The sequence below is a fragment of the Solanum stenotomum genome, chromosome 3 (genome assembly GCF_019186545.1).
Source record: "Solanum stenotomum isolate F172 chromosome 3, ASM1918654v1, whole genome shotgun sequence".
Classification (NCBI taxonomy): domain Eukaryota; kingdom Viridiplantae; phylum Streptophyta; class Magnoliopsida; order Solanales; family Solanaceae; genus Solanum; species Solanum stenotomum.
In genome coordinates, this window is record NC_064284.1 from 47,789,688 (window position 1) to 47,811,531 (window position 21,844).

General features: G+C 39.8%; 1 pseudogene; it reads right to left on the bottom strand.

Annotated features, from left to right (window-relative positions):
* Window positions 1–664: 664 nt before the first annotated feature.
* LOC125860659 (agamous-like MADS-box protein AGL86) lies at window positions 665–16,819 on the bottom strand (annotated as a pseudogene).
* Window positions 16,820–21,844: the final 5,025 nt, after the last annotated feature.

The following is a 21,844-nucleotide window of genomic DNA, read 5'->3' on the forward strand; positions in this document are numbered from 1 at the left end:
TAGTTGGAAAAGGATTCCAATGTAGGAAAGGCATAGAAGATCGAGTTGGATTAGATACACAATTCAATAATATTTTTCCCATTGATTTCTCACAATAGGAAAGGCATAGAAGAAGAGAAGACAAGGAAGAGAAATAAGGATGACCATATAAGAGGGAGGGAGGGATGGAGGGAGCCAAAAGTTGGGTGTTTCCAACTTATGGCTTTTAGCTTTTCGGTTATAAGTCACTTAAAAAAAGCCAATTCGACACCCCCTACAAATGGTGAATGTTGACACTAGAATTTTTATTTCGTGAAGTTTATAAAGATTGAAGCTTTTCTTTGATGGATTGAATATGTTGTTATATGTAGGGTAGAGATTTCCAAATTTTAACATGCACTCGAAATCCCTTTTGTATCAAATATTATAAGTTGCTAAACTGAAGAGAAATAAAATATATACGACTATAAATAAAGATTCAGCTTAGTCCAAAGGTTTGACACAAATAACTTGTTGGTTGAACAACATTGGTTGATTTTTCCAATAAAATAGAATAACATTCATAAATAATTGAATAAAAAGTACAATAGCACAAAATGGATAAAAAAATGCAACAACTTAAGGTGCACACTATGAAAAAAGCAACTTGAAAAAACAATGATAAAACAATATAATTATTATATTCTCAATCAAGGTCCTTGGAATGTCCATCATCTTCAGCATTGGTGTTAGTGCCTTCTGCTGGTGCAGGCTCTATGCCGCTTCCATCCCCTATTGCAGCCATAGTCTCAAAAAAACACCCATCATTCAATAAATCTTCTACTAGACTTGTTGATATAACATTTTTGTTGTTAGGTAGAGGATTTGGAGGTTTTTCCAATTGTATCTTCCTTTCTTTAATTTTAGCCGTTTTAGCAGCAAACACCTTTAACAAACCTTTCATTTATCTTGCATCAAGTTCATTAATACTCTTTCCCTCCACTAGTTGGTTAAAGAGGAGTTCCATCTCCTTCTCCTCATTCATTTTCTCTAATTTGCTAATTTATTCTTCTTTCTTATCTGCTTTCCTCAGAAGATACGTTTCTGATATGCTCAAATTACACCTCCCTAAAGAAACATAAGAGGTCGTTATCAAGTAAAGAACCCAACTTGTAGGTTGGGGTCAATCCCACGAGGAAAATGGTTTAGACTTTAATTTAACCAACAATTATATTCGATTAGCCAAATTACTTCCAGAAACAAGTAATTAAAATGGGGGGGGGGGGGTTTGTGAAACAAATTGTAAGAATTTAATAAGTAATCAGTAATCAAAACTCAATTTTGGTTGTTATCAAGATGAGAGAAATAACTAGGGTATATGTGTTCCCCACAAGCTCATAACGCAGTAATCCTAGTAATAACAATCCTTTCCTAGTGTACTACATGCAAAGTGATAAGTTAGTTATCTCTAAATCCTTGGTCCGACATCTAGAGAATTTCACCCCGCACCTTGGTCCGACTACGTGTGTATAATTTACTAACCCTTACCTATACCTCATATTAGACATCATAATCGATGTTTGGCTTAGTTATTACTTCGCACCAATCGACACTAGCCTATTAGATAGTATCACACTAAATCTACGTTGATAATTCTTTACTTGTTGATTACCTCCTTGGTCCGGCAAGTAGCAACAAGGCGAGTTTTAAAGCGTGCACTCGTTAAAAAGACTTCTAAACGAAAGAATTATCAATGCATGCAAAACACTATTCAAGAATTGCTTATTTACTATTCATAGTTTGTTAATCACTCATGGTTCCCACAACCCTAGTTGTGGGTTTTAGTTACCTATAATCATATGAACACAATTCATTGTTTTAGATGAAAGAATTATGAACTTACGTAAGAAGAATAATAAACCCAGAAATTCAACTTGAATTGCAACTCCAAAATCTTCAAAACGAACTTAGGAAATTAATAATTGCTAAAGTTGCAAGTTAATCTCCCAAGTCAAGAACTAGAATAGAATAATAATGTCTAACCCCCAAAAACGAGGTTTACATGCCCTATTTATAGAAAACAAGCCTAAATTAAAAGGGAAACAAAATAAGGAAAGTTTGTTACAGGCATGCGTCTTCATTCCATAAGATTGACTCACGGACCGTCAATGGATCTATGGTCCGTGAATCCCTTCCGTCAGCCAGGACTTAGAAAATATTTCAACTTCCAAATATCAGCTTCTCTGAAGCAAACGACGAAATTGCAATACGGACCGTAGATTGATCTACGGTTCGTCAATCCCCTTCCGTAGCTCCATACTTAGAATCTTCAAAAATCAGGTACGGGAACCCTCGTAGTAACAATCTACGGATCAACAGTACGGTCCGTAGATCAATCTATGGAGCGTCAATGGTCACTGTGGTTCCACACTTGGTCAGATTTCCCTGATTAGCCTTCCATGCCTTGGCTTCTGATCTACGACCACATCACCTCCGTAGATCACCTTCGTAGATGCCCTTTTTTTCATTTCTTTCAGTTGTCTCTTTATTTCCGCGCCTAAATATCTTTCCTGCCAAATATGATAAATACACATAAAAAACCATACAAAAAGGCCCTAGACAGACAACTTGTAAGTGAAATGTATTAGAAATATCGTAAACTCACGGTATATCAACACCCTCAACTTAAATTCGTTGTTTGTCCTCAAGCGACGCACTAAGACTCTAAACGACACTTGTATAGAAGCAAGCATTTCAAGCACAAGCAATCATATGGCTCTCTATCCCACTCACTTTCCGGGTGCAACATTTGTTCTCTTAGACTCGACAAGCTAATTCATGTGGATCAAACCATGACAACGACGACCAACCAACACACAACATACACTATTTTACTATCACCAAAGTACCAACATTCCGACAATGCAACTAGTGCCCTTACTTCAAACGAAATACCTTTTCTTTCACACAATGGTTATGGCTTTGAGTACAAGGATTCATTCAACACTCGCACTCAGAAATAACTTCAAGTACAGTTAGTGCTCAATACCATAGGCTTGCCCTTATTTTCATTGCTTAGACTCCCCACATTAGACTCTATGATCACCATAGGACTTTCTTGGCTTGTAACGTAGGATCAGGGTCAAGTGTGGTACATTTGGGTACTTTTTAGTGACTTTCTGCCCTCCTTGACATTACACTAGGCTTTCAACCTCTTTCTGCCCTATTCTTGTCATCCTACCGTTTTACCTTCTTTTCCTTGATTTTCTTCAACCATGGATGTGACTTTAGGTTTTGTAGATCTTTTTATTTTTCACTTTTATCTCTGTCTTGCGTTTTATGCTTATTCTTTAGCTTTCAACAAGTCACATCCATTCCTTTTTTTTCTCAACATCAAACTCTTTTCATACCCATTTTTCATTCGGTTTCCTCTTTCATAATCACCCTCAACTTATGGATTTTCCATTGGTTGAGGTGCAAAATACCCAATGTCGGGTCAGGGCCAAGATTGAAGTTATCTTTTACATTAGCCACCCTTAACTTAGGCTTTTGACCTAAGTCGAGGTGCACATGTCCAAGGAGGGACCAGGGCCAACATAGTAGATTTATGGGAAGGTGAGTTCGGGGTTTAAAAAGAAATGGTCTAATTTTAGGCTCAAAGCATTTGGATCAAAAGGATCATTTATTTCATTTGGTTGGATCCTTCATTTAGGCAATTTGTGGACTTATCAGAACAAGGGCCTATGATCACCTCCTAGCTTCTAGAGTGAATTGTCTTAGCATGGCTAACCGGGCAAGTTCTAGTTTTGCACAAAAATTGTTTGAACATTCAACTATTCTCACACACACTTGGCACATAGTTTCATTATCAGATTATCAGATTACCCAGTTCAAGTTTCAGCTTAAGTCATGCAATCAAGTTGATTCCTTATCATGTCATACTTAGAGCCAACACATTCAACTTGTCTTAGCCTACCAATTCTAGCACACATCACAAAATTTGGACGGGTATATTTTTCATAAGCCATTATGCTTCATTCTTGTTCATGGTTCTATACATACAATCCTAACACATGCCGGTTCAACAGAAATTAAACAGTCTCTTAGGGAAAAAGAACATAGGCAAGAAAACCCTAAGAGAGGATTTATGAGTTGGGTTACTCAGGCTTCACCCTATCACTCACAATCCATTTACCCCACCCCAACAAAAATAGATGCTATTGTCCCAGATTCATACAAAAATAGTAATAGATAGTGGATTAGGTGAAGCAAACATGTGATGCATAGCGCCGACGAATCATGCACGAGCGGGTGGGTCCGGTTTCTCGGAGCCCGCTGGAACAATAGTAGGGTCACCCTCAGTAGTGCCCACATCATCCATCATAGCACCATTAGTGGTGCTCACAACGTCCCTCACAACATGCGGGACCTCTACAATTAGGGCAGAACTCGATGCCCCTGCAACACTCTCACGCACCCTCCGCTGGCTCAACTCTTCATCTAAAATCGAAACCTTCCTGGCCTCCTTCTCCTGCCTACGCTGTCTCTTTTGAGCTTTTTCCTCCTCAGTGCGATTAGAACGGTGCTTCTTACCTTTGGCATGTGTAGGCTCAAGCCCCTCCTCGACAGTCCCACTGAATAAAACATCCATCACCGTATCATCACCTAGTGCAGTAGGTGTGGCCTGAGGCTCAACTGTAGGGGCGACAAGAATGTCATCAACGTCAGTCCGGAGACTGGCTAACTTAGCCTGCAAGAAGGATAGATCTATGGCTGGGGCTGATCGCTCGAGGACTCGCAATTCAAAGGCATCAAGACGCTTATTTACTGCCTGGATCTTCCGGTCCATCATGCCCTCCATCCTTCGCTCCATTCTGGCCTCGGACTCGGCTATCAACTTTTTCATCCAAGGCTGGATGTGATGCAGCAGTGTGGCCATCTAAGCCTTCAATTTTTGTACTCTGGCCAACGAGACAACATTAGCTCCTAACTGTGGTGTGGACCAGGATGAACTAGGAGCCATACTAGCAGCCTGTGAAGAGGAGGCCAGGACAGTAATGGGATCACCGCCCTGTGCCTGCCCAACCGTGTCTACAAGATCTGCGCCTAGGGGAGGTACCTCAATCTAAGGCTCTCTACGAGGTGCCGCCACATTTGCCTCATCTCAGATGAGGCCTATATCCAAAGCCCCAGTAGGGTGGATCAACCTATCACAATGCCAGATCGAGACTACAGAGTCCCTGCACAATTGGAAAATCAAAAATGGAAAAGGGTAAGTAGTGGAGGTATTGAATACCCTTTCGTGAATCTCTGCCAGCAACATACGGGCAAAGTCAATCTCCACTCCTACTACTAGTGCTGCAACCATGATTGCTCTGTCCCATGTGAGTCGGTTGTCAGCTTTTGTCGGCGACACCCTATTACGCACCAACAACTAGAAGAACTTGGCAACAAAATTCAATGCGGCCTTTCGGATACCTAACCGAGGTGCGGTGACCCACTCTGCACGCTCGCCATCTGCAGCAATGTACTTAGCCAACCATAGTATTACAGCCTCTCACTGTTCAGCATTTCTCTGGAAAGCACTGCTCCACATGATGTCCCATCTGTACTCAAACTCCGTTGTGTTTAGTGACCAAGAGTGACCTGTGGTCGGACCATAGAGAAAGCGGCTGATGGTGGAATATGAAATGTCCACCGGACAACCCCGAACCATAGTGGAAGTGAGAGGATCTTGGTCCATGGGCTTTGACCTCTTGGAGATCGAGCCACGGAGAGTGGCAGCATAGGAGGCGTAGAACTCTCGCACAATCTCCTCACTATAAGTCCTAGGGTCTTGAGCCATCCAATCACACTTGTGAAGGTTAAAAAGCCGGTGGATGTCAGGGGCAGTGTGCAAGCTCTCCGTGAGGACTCTGTGCTCCTCTGTAATAAGTCGGGCCATCTTCCATTTGTTATTTCTCATTTTGGCATCCCAATAAATCTGCTATTGGCCCTCAACACACCATCTGTTTGGCTCGCCAACCACTAGAGTAGGATCCTCATTCCTTGGTGCTGGTACAGACTCCGAGCTAGTGGCCTCATCAGACAAGGCAACTTGGTCATCCTGGCTGGACCCTATGGCTGACTTGACATTGGACCTCGAAGCATGAGCAGACTCACACCCTGAAGCATGGCTGGACTCAGATCCCCAAGAATGGGCAGACTCGGACCCTGACACAGACCCAGTAGATGAACTGGAAGCAGCCCCAGTTGATGACCCAATCAGTGTGTGCTCCTCATCAGACCGGGAGACAGTGACTACTTCAGTGATCACCTTCTGGGAGGTACCTCTGGTGGCTCGGGGTGCCGTGGGGGAAGTCCTTGTGTTGGGAGGAACGTATGTTGGATCTTTTTCCGTGTTCGTGTCCTCATCAATTAACCTGAAGCTAGGAGCAATAGATTTTGACTTGTCCTGTTTTGCATAGGTGACTAGCTTCTTGGGTGCCATCATACCTGTTGAAGCAATATTAGTGCCAAAACTAACCATAAACAAACAAAAAAAACTTTTAGAACTATAAACGAACAGTACAAAGTCCCAAGAAAATTTCAGACAGAGGCTACAGTGGTCATCCACGGAGGAGACCTACGGTCCGTAGACTGATCTGCGGTCCGTGGAACCTTTTCGTGGATCAGAGGGCCAACAATATTGGTCATAGATGGAAACCACGGATGTACAGAACGGTCCGTAGATTGATCTACGGACCGTAGTCCACATCTGTGGTTTCACACTTGGTGAGATTTTCATGTGCATCAACCCACGAACCCAATGTACAGTCCGTAGATTGATCTACGGTCCACAGACGGGGTATCGTGGATGCGATCTGTGCCAGGTTTCAGCCAATCTTTATTTGCAAGTCCACATCTTAGACCATTTTCAACAATATCCTAGTCTAACCATGCATTTTAACATTGAATCATGCTAGTTTGTCATTCTCAGGATTTCGATTAATCATTTGAAAAAGTATTTAAGACAAACTTTGGAACCCTAAGTCGAAACTTACATGTAGACTTATAATCACATACAACAAGGCAACAATCACTATCTACCGTTCCAAGGGTACTGTAACTTCCAATTTTATCATGCAATTTCATCTAACAATTACCCAAGGTCAAGACCCAACTCCTGATTTTCTATATTCAATTTATGAACCGAAATTCAAAGTGAGGGGAAAGTCTATTACCTTACAAGCAACGAGGAGTGGGGTGATTGCGTGACGACACTAAGCTTAGCAAGACCAAGGAATCACCTCTTCGTTACTAACCCAACACCGACCCTTTTGTGGAATATGGAATGAGTTGTATTCGTAAATGGAAAGGAATTGTGGGAATTATGGGGGAATGGAAGGGATGATTTTATGGGGGAGTTACGGAGTGATTTAGGGAGGTTATGGAATGGTGAAACGGTTGGATAGTGAATGGAGGGAAGTGGAAATGATTTGAAATTAGGGGAGTTTTAAATAAGGGGGTCCGGGTCGGGTCAGACAGAATTAGGGTTTGGACCTACGAGACCCTGTCTACGGTCCGTAGATGATGACCGTATATCACTCTTTACACTAAGAAAAATTTAAGGGATTACCTGGGATCTATGGACACCATCCACGGTCCGTGGATTGAACGACGGACCGTCGATGGGGTCCGTAGACCTCTACACCAGACCATTTTCTACAGATTTTTCATGGTGTACCTGCACATGTAGCAACCAATAGGCAATTCTTTTTAGATTTTCTAGACACTTATTAGACACGGACTCTATGCTAATTCTAGCCAACACTAAAAAAAACTAAAACACCTATCTAAATTTATACAAAGATGCAATTAAACAAATAAAACTACTAAATGGAAAACAGAACCCTGTCGTTGGCTAGATTGTACATCTTGGGTTGCCTCTCAAGCAATGCTTGATTTAACGTTGCGGCACGACGTAAGTTTCTCGATTACTCAGACTTCATCAAGATTGTAGGCCTCAATCAGTTCTTGCACAATTTCAGCATTTCCCAGATAGATCGTGATCATTTGCCCGTTTACCTCGAACCTTGTTCCTTCACTATTCTCAAGCTCAACCACTCCATGGGGGAGCACTTTTGTGAGCAAAAATGGCCCAGTCCATTTGGACTTGAGTTTTCATGGAAACAAGCACAACCTAGAGTTGAATAGAAGCACAAGATCACCAACCACAAATTCTCGCTTTTCAATTCTTTGATCATGATATCGCTTCATATTCTCTTTGTACAAGGCTGAACTTTCGTAAGCTTTTAGGCGAAACTCATCAAGCGTATTTAAGTCATTCATTATTTGATTAGATGTGGCGCCCCAATCCAAATTTAGCTTCTTCATTGCCCATATCGCCTTATGCTCTAGCTCTACCGGTAAATGACAAGACTTCCCATATACAAGTTGGTAAGGAGACATACCTATGGGGGTCTTGTATGCCGTGCGATAGGCCCATAGAACATCATCAAGCTTCCTTGACCAATCCATTCTATTAGCATTCACAGTCTTTGCCAAAATCTGTTTGATTTCTCTGTTGGACACTTCAACTTGCCCACTAGTCTGTGGATGGTAAGGAGTGACTACATTGTGACGGACATCATATTTCTCAAGTAGTGCCTTGAACAACTTATTACAAAAGTGAGAACCTCCATCGCTAATAATAGCCCTCGGTGTACCAAATCTGGAGAAGATATTCTTTTTCAAGAATGCGGTGACACTTTTACTGTCACGACCCAAGCCTAGGGCCTAGACGTGACCGGCGAATGGGGAACCCGAAGGAACCCCAAACAAGCCTCATAGCGTATCTTACACATCATTGGTCGCGGAAGCAATTAAAATGACCATAAGCGATAAGCATAATCAAGGGGGAAATCGGGACTAAGGGAGCAAAAAAAAAAAAAGAAGAAATGATACATAAATACCATAGATGAATCAAGCTCAAACATAATACACAACTTGTCCAACACCACCTCTAAACATAGGTACTTTAGCGGGGGCCAAGACAAACAACTGGGCTCACCCTCATAGTCAAAACATAACTAAAAGGAAAAGTCTTATACATAGCAAAAGATCATAAGCAACGTCCCCGGAATGGAGGACTCACCAATAACCTTGATAGAAAATCGTATTAGCCACGCGGAGGACGAGGGTCAAGCGGTGCTCCGGTCCCTACATGGTGACATCATGTAGGCATAGAGTATGCGTTAGTACGTTTGAATGTACTAAGTATATGGGATGCAATGCAATGCAACAAGGGATGGACATCATAGGCAAAATGCATAATCGTACCCGATAGATAGCATATTAATGAGATGATATGTATAATGATGCTTATATAAAAATCATATTTAGTAGGGCATAGTATATGTGTAGTGAGTGACCATCAATATAGTATTTCCAAGGCCTACCACCCCCTTGGAGAGGCGAAAGAGGTACAAACCCCTCAATGTGGTTACCCGGGCCTACCACCCCCCGAGCTAGGGACCAAGGTACAAACCCCTCGATATGGTTATACGGGCCTACTACCCCCCGTACTAGGCAACCAAGGTACAAACCCCTCGATACGGTTATACGGGCCTACTACCCCCCGTACTAGGCAACCAAGGTACCAACCCCTTGATACGGTTACCCGGGCCTACAACCCCCCGAGCTAGGCTTGGTCGACTCACACACTATATAGAGAAAATCATATACATGTATCCATTTCATCATCATTTCAATACTTATATAATCATCCGACTCATAGGACGTACATTGGACCTTCCATTTCATAAGAATTCTATAAATGGCATTTTATCAAACATATGGTGGGCTACTTGTTCATGTAAATAAAATCATGTGTTTCAAGAGTACTAAGTCCAACCAATTTCAAAATCCATATAAAACAGCCCACCAACAACATACATATATATATACATATATAACAACCTTCATAATTTGATCATGGAGGCATGAAAACCATAAACATCATATAATCATTCCATTTCATGATAATATACAAAAATAGACCATAATAGGATGTGTAGTAATAATTCCATAATTCAAGAGTTCATAAATGATCATAAGGACCCATAAACTTGAAGTAAAATAGAGGATAAATGGTTGGACTTGTGGAAAGGAAGGTTTCCACAATCAACCCACATACCTCAACTTTGGAGAATTCTTGATGAAGATTGGAATGGAGAATTGCTTGAGATTGAATCTTGAATCCGGAATTAAAGCTTGGGATCCTTGAATTTGGTTGATGATCTTGGTGGAATTTTTGGAGAGGGTTTAGAGAGAGTTTTTGGATGTTTTGAAGTTAAATGACTAAGTATGGATATGTCCCCTTTTTATAAAAAAACGTCCCAACACTTAGAAAAAAAATTGAGGCGGGTGAACAGTGTTTTCGGCTACTGGAATTTGCATTTTCTGCCGACAGGTTTTACGAAAATGGTCATAACTCCTTCATCCTAACTCGGAATGAGGTGAAACAAATTGCGTTGGAAAGCTAACTCACAGAGCTTTAATTTTGATAGTTTGAGCTCCTTCCAGTTCCTTGTGTGCTGAGAGATATGCCCCTTTAAAGTTGACCCTCAAAATCGCATTTTTTGCGATTTTCGAATTTTGATACGGTTGTTCTAAAATTCGGGTTAGATTCATTTCCCACTCAATTTGACCCCCTGAATAAGAATATGAAGTCGAATTTCCGAAATGATGCATGGATTTTGAGATATATGGAAATTACAATTTTAGGTGTTTTCGAAGCACATTTTCGGGCATTTTTGGGGTCGTTTCATTTACCTTCGTTGTTGAGGAGCGCAACTGCTTCCACCCATTTCGATACATAATCAACCGCAATAAGAATATACTTCATCCCATATGAGCTCACAAATGGACCCATAAAATTAATGCCCCAGACATCAAACAACTCTATCACCAATATAGGATTCATAGGGAGCTCTTGCCTCTTTGAAACCCCTCCTTCTCTTTGGCAACGATCACAAAACTTGGTGAAATCATGAGCATATTGGTGGATGGTAGGCCAGTAGTACCCACACTGCAAAATCTTATGCACAGTTCGAATATCACTATGATGCCACCAACAGGCGATGAATGACATGCTTCAAGTACACTTAGCATCTCAACCACGGGCACACATCGATGAATAATCCCATCAGCACAACTACGATACAAGTAAGGCTCATCCCAAAAGAATTTCTTCACATCATGCATAAACTTTCTCCTCTGGTGAAAAGACAAGTCCGGGGGCACCAAATCGCTCGCCAAATAATTAGCAAAGTATGCAAACCATGGAATCAAATCATGAGAAGTAGCCAATACCTGTTCATTTGGAAAAACATCATTAATTTCAGCCCTATCTCCAAGCTTTACCATAGCCTCTTCCTCTAATCTTGACAAGTGATCGGCAACTTGATTTTCGGTCCCCTTTCTATCGTTTACCATAAAATCAAACAACTCTTGCAGCAACAATACCGATCTAATCAATCTGGGTTTTGCATCCTTTTTCGCCATCAAATACCTCAAAGTAGTATGGTCAGTATGCACTATGACCTTAGTATCAAGCAAGTAGGATCAAAATTTCTTGAATGCAAAAACCACTGCAAGAATTTCTTGTTCGGTCATAGTATAACTCTTCTGGGCCACATTTAGAGCTTTGCTAGCATAGTAAATAGGTTGAAGAATTTTCTCTCGCCTTTGTCCCAATACTATACCAAGTGCCACTCTACTCGCATTGCACATTACCTCAAACGGTTGTCCTCAATCCGGTGAAATAATGATAGGTGCAGTAACCAACTTCTCCTTCAACTCTCCAAATGCTCTAACACAAGCATCATCAAAATAGAACTTACACTCCTTCTCGAGCAGTTTGCACAACGGATGTGCAATTTTTGAGAAATCTTTGATGAATCTCCTATAAAAACTTGCATGCCCAAGAAAACTTCTAACACCTTTTACAGAAATGGGTGGCGAAAGCTTTTCTATTACTTCAACTTTAGCTCTATCAACCTCAATACCTTTCTCTGAAATTCGATGACCCAACACTATACTTTCTTTAACCATAAAATGACACTTCTCCAAATTCAGCACCAAGTTGCAGTCTTCACACCTTTTAAGTACCTCGGCCAAATGATCCAGACAACGATAAAAATAATCACCTATAACTGAAAAATCATCCATGAACACTTCAATAGTGTCTTCCACCATATTAGAAAATATAGACATCATACTACGCTTGAAGGTTGCTGGAGCATTGCACAACCCAAATGGCATCCGTTTGAATGCAAATGTCCCATAAGGGCAAGTGAAAGTGGTCTTCTCTTGGTCTTCTGTAGCTATAAAAATTTGATTGTAGCCTGAATACCTATCAAGAAAACAATACCAACCCTTTCCTGCAAGTCTATCCAACATCTGGTCCATGAACGACATAGAAAAGTGGTCCTTTTCTGTCCACGCATTCAACTTTCGGTAATCCATACAAACTCTCCATCCAGTAACGGGCCTCATTGGAACAAGCTCATTTCTTTCATTTGAAACCACAGTAATACCACCCTTTTTAGGCACACACTACACAGGACACACCCAACTACTATCTGCAATGGGGTAAATAACTCCCGCATCCAGCCACTTGATGATCTCCTTTTTAACTACCTCTTACATAGGTGGATTTAATCTTCTCTGGTGCTCGATACTGGGCTTATGATCTGGCATGAGTTGGATTTTGTGAGAGCAAATACCGGGAGGAATCCCAATAATATCTGCAATAGTCCACCAAATAGCTCGCTTAAACCTCTTTAACACAATCACCAAGCACTCTACTTTTCTCGCATTCAAATCTGCCGCAATGATGACCGACAAAGTATTATCTCTGCCCAAGTATACATACCTCAAATGCGGTGGTAGAGCCTTAAGCTCCAATTTCGGTGCCTCCACAATAGATGGTCTTGTGGGTGGGGACTCGCGATTCTTCATGTCTAACTCATACTTCTTTGGTTTGGACCGATATTCACACCTATCGAGTGCGGCTACCAACTCATCATACTCTTCAATACCTTCACTATCGAAATTTATCGTAACTGTTGCTAATGCCTCAACACCTAGTCACTCTTCAATTTGCACTTTTGTCCCACTCTCCACTCTGTAAGTTATAGCAGATACTGTTTGAAGCTCACCAATTTGCTTCATGAACCTACAAATATTGAAAGTTGCTTCTTCATTGTTCAGTCTGAACTTCATTTGTCCCTTTTCCATATCAACCAACACACGCCCTGTGGTAAGAAACAGTCTTTCAAGGATGATGGGAACCTCAAAATCAACCTCACAGTCAAGAATCACAAAATCTGTCGGAAAAATAAAAGACTCCACTTTTACTAGCACATCATGGAGTACACCAATGGGCCTCTTCACAGTTCGATCGGCCATTAGTAACCTCATTGCAGTGGGCTTTGGGTCCCCTAGACCCAACTTCTTATAAATAGACAATATCATGAGGTTTATGCTAGCAGCCAAGATCACACAATGCCTTAGCAAAGTGTAACAACCCTATAGTACATGGGATCGTGAAAGCACCAGGGTCTTCCTTCTTTTGCACAAGAGATCTTGTAGCAATAACGCTACAATGCTGCAATTTATCATCATCTTCAAAACTCACAGACCTTTTCTTTGTCTCCATATCTTTCTTAAACTTCGCATACCCAGACATTTGCTCCAAAGCTTCTATCAAAGGAACGTTGATAGAAAGCTGCTTCAACATACTAATAAACCTGCAATATTTACCATCTTCAGTCTTTTTCACTAACCTTTATGGAAAAGGTGGTGGAGGTCTAGGTATGGGGACCACTTTCTGAGATATCTCCGCTTCCTGCTCTGTTGCCGTCTCAGACTCTTCTCTAGCCTCTACCACATCATCTTCTTTTCTAATCTCTGCATCCACCACAGACGGCATAAATGGATCTATGGTTTGCTTACCCCCTCGAGTAGTAACTGCCATACAATGACCATCATTCTTTGGATTCTGGATGGTGTTGCTAGGAAGAGTGCCAGGTTGACGTGGATTCACTGTAGTAGACAACTGAGTCATCTGCTGCTCTAGATGCTTTATTGACACTGCATTGGCATCAACCTTTTGACCAATACCAGACAAGTCATTTCTCATCTCCTTCACATTTTCATCAGTTACATCAAACCTTCTCATCATCTTATGCATCATATCTTCAATACACGCTAGATTGCGTCCAGCTTCCCTAGTACCAGATTCCTAATTTTGAGGGGAAACATAAGGTCCAACCCGATCATTTCTGTTGCCATAGTTATTCCGGTTGTAGTTGTTGTCGCGATTGAAGTTTCCATCCCGAACATATTGACCCTCTCGGTTGTAATTACCATAGTTCAGACCTTGGTTTCCTTGACCTTGGCGCCAATTTTCCGTGTTGGATCCATTAGCGTTAGGTCGAAAACCCCTCGTCTGATCATTCACTGCATAATCATCTTCTTCATAGTAACACTCTTCAACTGGTGGTGGCGTTCTAGTCAAGTAGTTCACTGCATTTACCTTCTCTGCACCTCCGCTCACATGCTTCAATACCAATCCCAACTCGGTCCTCATCTGAGCCATCTCCTCACGAATCTCCTCTGCAGACTGATTATTCGTAGCATAAATGACAAATGTGTTTCTCCCAGTATCCGACCTCCTAGTGCTCCATGCTTTATTGTTGCGATAGATCTTCTCCAATTTTTCTGCAATCTGGAATTCCTTGAATGTTCATTCTTCACAAAGTTCGGTCAACTCTGGATCGTATGGACTAAGTGATTCACCCTAGCTTCGTGTACTTGGCATACACTAGAGTCAGAACCTGAGAGAGACAAAAACAACAAGAAAAATTAAAATTAGGAAATATTTGACTAACGTTCAATAATATAGTTAAAATAAATCTAAAAGCCAAATTTTCCCCGGCTGCGGTGCCAAAATTTGATACGCTCAAATTACACCACCCTAAAGAAGCATAAGCGATCGTTATCAAGTAAAGAACCCAACTTGTAGGTTGGGGTCGATCCCACGAGGAAAATGGTGTAGACTTTAATTTAACGAACAATTATATTCGATTAGCCAAATTACTTCCAGAAACAAGTAATTAAAAGGGGGGGGGGGTTTGTGAAACAAATTGTAAGAATTTAATAAGTAATCAGTAATCAAAACTCAATTTTGGTTGTTATCAAGATGAGAGAAATGACTAGGGTATATGTGTTCCCCACAAGCTCATAACGCAGTAATCCTAGTAATAGCAATCATTTCCTAGTGTACTACATGCAAAGTGATAAGTTAGTTATCTCTAAATCCTTGGTCCGGCATCTAGAGAATTTCACCTCGCACCTTGGTTCGGCTACGTGTGTATAATTTACTAACCCTTACCTTTACCTCATATTAGACATCATAATCGATGCTTGTCTTAGTTATTACTTCGCACTAATCGACACTAGCCTATTAGATAGTATCACACTAAATCTACGTTGATAATTCTTTACTTGTTGATTACCTCCTTGGTCTGGCAAGTAGCAACAAGGTAATTTCTAACGCGTGCACTCGTTAAAAAGACTTCTAAACGAAAGAATTATCAATGCATGCAAAACACTATTCAAGAATTGCTTATTTACTATTCATACTTTGTTAATCACTCATGGTTCCCACAACCCTAGTTGTGGGTTTTAGTTACCTATAATCATATGAACACAATTCATTGTTTTAGGTGAAAGAATTATGAACTTACGTAAGAAGAATAATAAACCCAGAAATTCAACTTGAATTGCAACACCAAAATCTTCAAAACGAACTTAGGAAATTAATAATTGTTAAAGTTACAAGTTAATCTCCCAAGTCAAGAACTAGAATAGAATAATAATGTCTAACCCCCAAAAACGAGGTTTACATGCCCTATTTATAGAGAACAGGTCCTAAATTAAAAGAGAAACAAAATAAGGAAAGTTTGTTATAGGCACCCGTCTTCATTCCACGAGACTGACTCACGGACCGTCAATGGATCTACGGTCCGTGAGTCCCTTTCGTCAGCCAGGGCTTAGAAAATATTTCAACTTCCAAAAATCAGCTTCTCAAAAGCAAATGACGGAACTGCAGTACGGACCGTAGATCGATCTACGGTCCGTCAATCCCCTTTCGTAGCTCCATACTTAGAATCTTCAAAAATCAGGTACTGTAACCCTTGCAGTATCAATCTATGGATCAACAGTACGGTCTGTAGATCAATCTACGAACCGTCAATGGTCACCGTGGTTCCACACTTGGTCAGATTTTCCTGATTTGCCTTCCATGCCTTGACTTCTGATCTACGACCACCATCTACGGAGCGTCAATGGACCTACGGTCCGTAGATGACCCCCGTAGATGCCTTTTTCTGCATTTCTTTTAGTTGTGTCTTTATTTCCACGCCTGGACGTCTTTCTTGCCAAATATGATAAAAACACATAAAAAACCATACAAAAAGGCCCTAGACACACACAACTTGTAAGTGAAATGTATTAGAAATACCGTAAGCTCACGGTATATCAGTTTCACGGTTGACAAACTTTTTAAGCCTTTTGTACTCTGTAAAACTTAAATACCTCATTAAGTCATCTTGAGCCGGACTTGTTGATTTCCAAGCAATGGGTTGGATATTCCCTGGCCTAAAACTAATTATGGCGACTTCTACATCACACAAAATAGAAAGTTCTTCTGCTTTCTTGAACAAACTTGTTGGTCTTCTACTATTTAGGATGGAGTTTCTCACATTTTCACTATAGTTCTCTTAGTATTCCTAAGCCTTTTTGTAGCCATATTTGATACCTAAAAAGAAAAAATACTTTCTTTTGGAGTAGAATAGATAAAACTTGAAGAGGTGTGTGACTTTTATAGATGCCAAACAAGAAATGTCAATGTAGTCAAATTATGAAATCTCATAAGTTGGGGTTCAGATTTTAAATAAATTGATTAGTGTAATCTTGTTTTAAGAAAATTGTTTTACTTTTTTTCTTAAAAAGTTGAAAATTGCTAAAATTTTGACAGGTGATATTCCATGATTATTTTTGGTAATAGGAAGCGCAATAATTAACTTGTTACATAGACACATTTGGTAGAAAATGTTTATGGAAAATATGTTTTACAAAGATGTTACCATATCCTTAGAAAACACTTTTATCATATTTCAATATTTTGATGGACAAATAGGTTTGTGATAAGTAGTAGTCATGCAAGGCGTAGGAAAAGGTATGAGAACTTCTTACTGATTATAATATTTTTTAGTTAAATGTTGACAATAATGTACCGATTGTAGTAAGTTATGAAATATAAGATGATATTTATTAAAGAAAAAAAGTTTTTTCACAAATAAGAGGTGTGATGACTCAAAATCCATGGTCGTGATGGTAATTGCACTATCCCACCATCAGGTAAGCCAACCCTCCACCAAAATTAATAGCAAACAATCATGCGGAAATAATAAGACTAGCGAAATCAAGTCTTCAAAACCCAAAGCTTTCATGGATATAATCGAAGTGCGGAAGTAAGAAATACACCCAAAATCTAGTGTCACTAGTAGTACAAGAGCATCTAAATTGAAAACATTACTTCAAAATATAGGACTATCAGAAATCGTAAAATGATATATATACAGGATAGAAGAAGCTAGGTACTTTGAAAGATAGGTAGCTCACCAACACTTCCGATAGACACAACCTCAGAAAAAATGAATCTGCAGGGTTTACTAATGCTAGGATCTGCAACAAGAGTAGTATAAATATGCTAACATGTGTACTTAGTTGGCATCATAGGCCTATTGAGCTAGAGTTTGACAATTATATCATGAAAAGTATTTAATGAATCTCGCTAAGTCAATAAATAGTCCACTAACTCTTGCAAAATGGGCTAACTAGAATTATACGATAAGTAAATACAAGAGCATCAGTTAAGGCGGATAAACAAAAAAAAGGTACAAAGCAATGCAAAATGATAACATGGATTGCAATGACCAATGATCTTACCAGTATAAACTTGCTCAATAGTGGCATGCACTTAGCTAGGACGCATGGGGGACTTGCGAGGTCCAGATACTCCTCTGGTAATGACCTCAACATCATCACAATATTACTACCCAGTATCGACCTCAAATTTTCCTTAATCTTTTGTAACCATCATACCATATCCATGATCCATGATAAATGAATGTATATGCATGATCATGATAATAAAGAAAGTTTAATTACAACAACAATTTGTGTATTTCTTTTCAACAATGCCCATAGGCCACTAACTTCCTCAAATAAGCAAATTCCTTTTTCTTTTTTGCTGAATACAAGGTTTCCATTGCTGGCATCAAGGAGATGCATGTAAGTTACTAAAGAGTAGTAGCAAAAATAACTAAGAAGCTCCATCACAGACATTATAATAAAGATAAGGAGCTAGCAAAGTTCAGAAGGGTATCTAGGGAATCTATAGGGGGCAAATAAACCCAGCTATATGGATACATAAGGCATTTAGCTCTTAGAGATTGGTAGGTAGTTGATTTCCCATCAAAGTATCTTTTATTTTTCTCATTCCAAATACTCTTAACAAATAGTTGATGGTATCATCTTCCATATTATCTTGATGGGGCTATTAACTTTCCATTTGCCCCAGCTTTCAAATGCATCTTTGATGTTTTGTGGCATGACCCTTCTGAGCCCAAAAAGTGTTATAAACATGCTCCATAGATCCGATGCTATAGAGCATTGTAAAAAAAAGTGGCTATGTGTAACGACCCAAGAGCACCCCTTAGTCGTTACCGGCGTATTCGACCTCAAAGTGGTCTTATACAAGCCCTTACCATTCGTCATAACATGTATCATAGAATAAAATCACAAAAAATAACGAATCTAAATTCGTCACAATGTACCATCTAGACATAGAAGTATCGAAAATGGGACTTAGCACTTACATCAATAAGAAGTCTTGAAATAGGAAAGTACAACAATATCTTTGAACATAAGCAAAGAACTAAACAAAGAAGCTAGATCATAGGGTCTTGTCCTCGGACTTGAGGACTCACCAGCTTGGGGAAGCAACTCCAAGTGTCTTGAGAAGTAATCTTGAATCCTCAACGGCCCGAACCTAAATGTTTGGGGAAAAGGGGGAAATATGGGTTAGTACAACACATGTACTAAGTATGGATACTATGCATAAAAACCATTGAAACATGCTAAAACAAACATTTAGTCAAAACATGCTTTTTACCAAGTAAATCCAATATGCACACAATGTAAGCATCATAGTCCAAACCAACATAATATCATCCCAACATGTAGACAACCCAAGCAATACTAGTGCAATGCAAAGAATAGAAACCCATAACCCTATTCAAAGCCAAGTATCACATTAAACAACCTACTTCATGCATACATTCATAAGATCATATTTCATCATAACTCACCATATTCATAATGATCATACATAACATAGCTTCAACATACATAAGTCATAATCATCATAATCGTAAGAGAACACTACTACAACCATCTCTTAGGATCCCACAAGTGCAATGTTCAAGAAAAGTCCCATACCCTCTCTTACATTATGTAGAAACCCTTAAGAATGCCCTAGTAAGAGTTCACACCTTTCATACCTTCATTTACTTTTACACGAGGGAAATATTGTAATAACTGACATAGACCATGAGAGCTACATGGAATCCGGTGTTCTACACCCACACCGAAAAGAGAGGGTTTACACTTGCCTAAGGTGTAACCATTCGTACATAGCTATCTAGGTGGATCCAGTAAGCTAGAGTCCTATGTGGGCACATAGTTAAGGGTCAAGGAGATTGCTTCTAGAAACCCTAACTTACTAAACGTGGGGGTTTCCATCTCATGAGACAACACATACCGTGGGTAATCCGGACTTGCTAAATGTGAGGAAACCCATGTAGGGAGCCGGACTTACTAAACGTGAGACCCCCTATCTCATTTACATGCCCTTTCGGTGCTAATCATCTAATTCCCTTCTGTAATCATCTTTATTCATCACATAAGTTCACATTAACCTTTACTAGACTCTTATGTAGACATCTTACCATAATAGCTCATATGTGTTCATAAGTGAGTAACAATCCTTTCACTTTAGAAACACTTAGCAAGTGAGTAAACCTTTCACTTTACATTACACCATAATCATAAGAACTACCTTTCAATCATATAGCAATAATACCATAACATACATACATACTTCATAGCTAATTCAAGTGTAGAGGGTTAAGGATGAGGAAACTAGGTCATCAACACGACAACAATACATTAGGTATAGCATTATTACAATCTAAGTAATTCACCTTTCATACTTGAGTTCAAAGAAGAACCAACCTTCATACCTTCTTGCCATTCATGGGACATCCATACTTCAAATACCAAACAATTCATAACCAATACATAATACAAGGTAATTCATGAAGTAATAACATAATCAACATCAATATAAGCAATTGACATATTCCCTTCATAGCCTTCAAGGCTTCATTGAAAGACTTAACCCTAATTTCATAGAAATTATACATAACCTAGGGTAGAATAATCATACAAACATGAATTACATAACATCACATTCAACTCATAGCCTTCAATCAATATCCAACACAAACTATGGTTAGAATTAGGAAAAGAAGGAGAAACATGGGTCTCATGGGGAATTATTCAAGAAACCACCAATACAACCATAAATTCATCCATAATTGTTCATATAACATCAATCAAAGTCAGTTTATAACATCAATTTCACTTTAGAAAGAAGACCCACGTTTTTGGATTGAAACCTAGAAATTGGAGATTTTGAAATTCATCTTGAAGGGGCCTCTTGGGGAAAGGAATCCCAAGAGTGATAAGCAACCATACCTTACTGACGAATTAACCACAAAAATCTGAGTTGAAACCTTGGATAGTTGGTCTTCTTCTTGAAGCTCCAATCTTCTTCAATGGAGTTCTTGAGGAGAGAGAGAGAGAGTAGAGAGAAGGAGAAACTTTAGGTTTTGATCTTTGGGATTTTGTGTTTGAGTGATAAAAGTTAGGTAAATTGACTTAAAAAAAATTATATACACGTCCCCTAAAGTACCCTAAATACCCCTCACTTAGTTGGACTCTTTAATGAAGTAAAAATCGATTTCTGAATTTCTGCATTTTCGTCGTGGAATAAGTTCACGACGCGGAGCTGTTCCCTGAAGATATTTGGAATTAAATTTTGAGACAATAGAGTCCGCGACACTACTGCGTCGCGAACTAGATTTTTTTCCTTGGGGGAGCTAGTCCGCGACGCGGAGCTATTCCCTCCAAGTGCAATCTGCAAGCTGACTTGGCAGCTTGCTTGGTCCTGGTTGGGGTCCTCCTCGGGTCCCCTTAGGGTGGCTCCGGGGAGTCGTATTCGAATGTTTTGACCCTATAAACATATATTTTCCTAATTTAAACCTTTTTACAAGATTATACCATCATACAACAGTCCCAAACTTGCCCAAAACCTAAGGACACACTAGAACACATTCTTCTCTAGTTTCCGGATGTCGTGGTCGTTTCTTGACGTTTAGAGTTTTACTCTTCCAAACCAAGTCAATTGCATTAATTTAGTTTTAGAAACATTATTTTAACTATTTTTAAGTCATTATTCATGAGGTGAGACTCTAACTTAAGTCGTAGAATTTTCGGGGTGTTACACTATGTGTTTCTGTTTCCCTCAGGCACATATAGCATCTGTTGAGTGTTGACCATCTGAAACTTCCTCTTTGCTAGGTTGTCTTGTGTCAAACATGCTTCATGCATGGAAGTCCAACTGGCGCAACTTATCTTAGAGGGA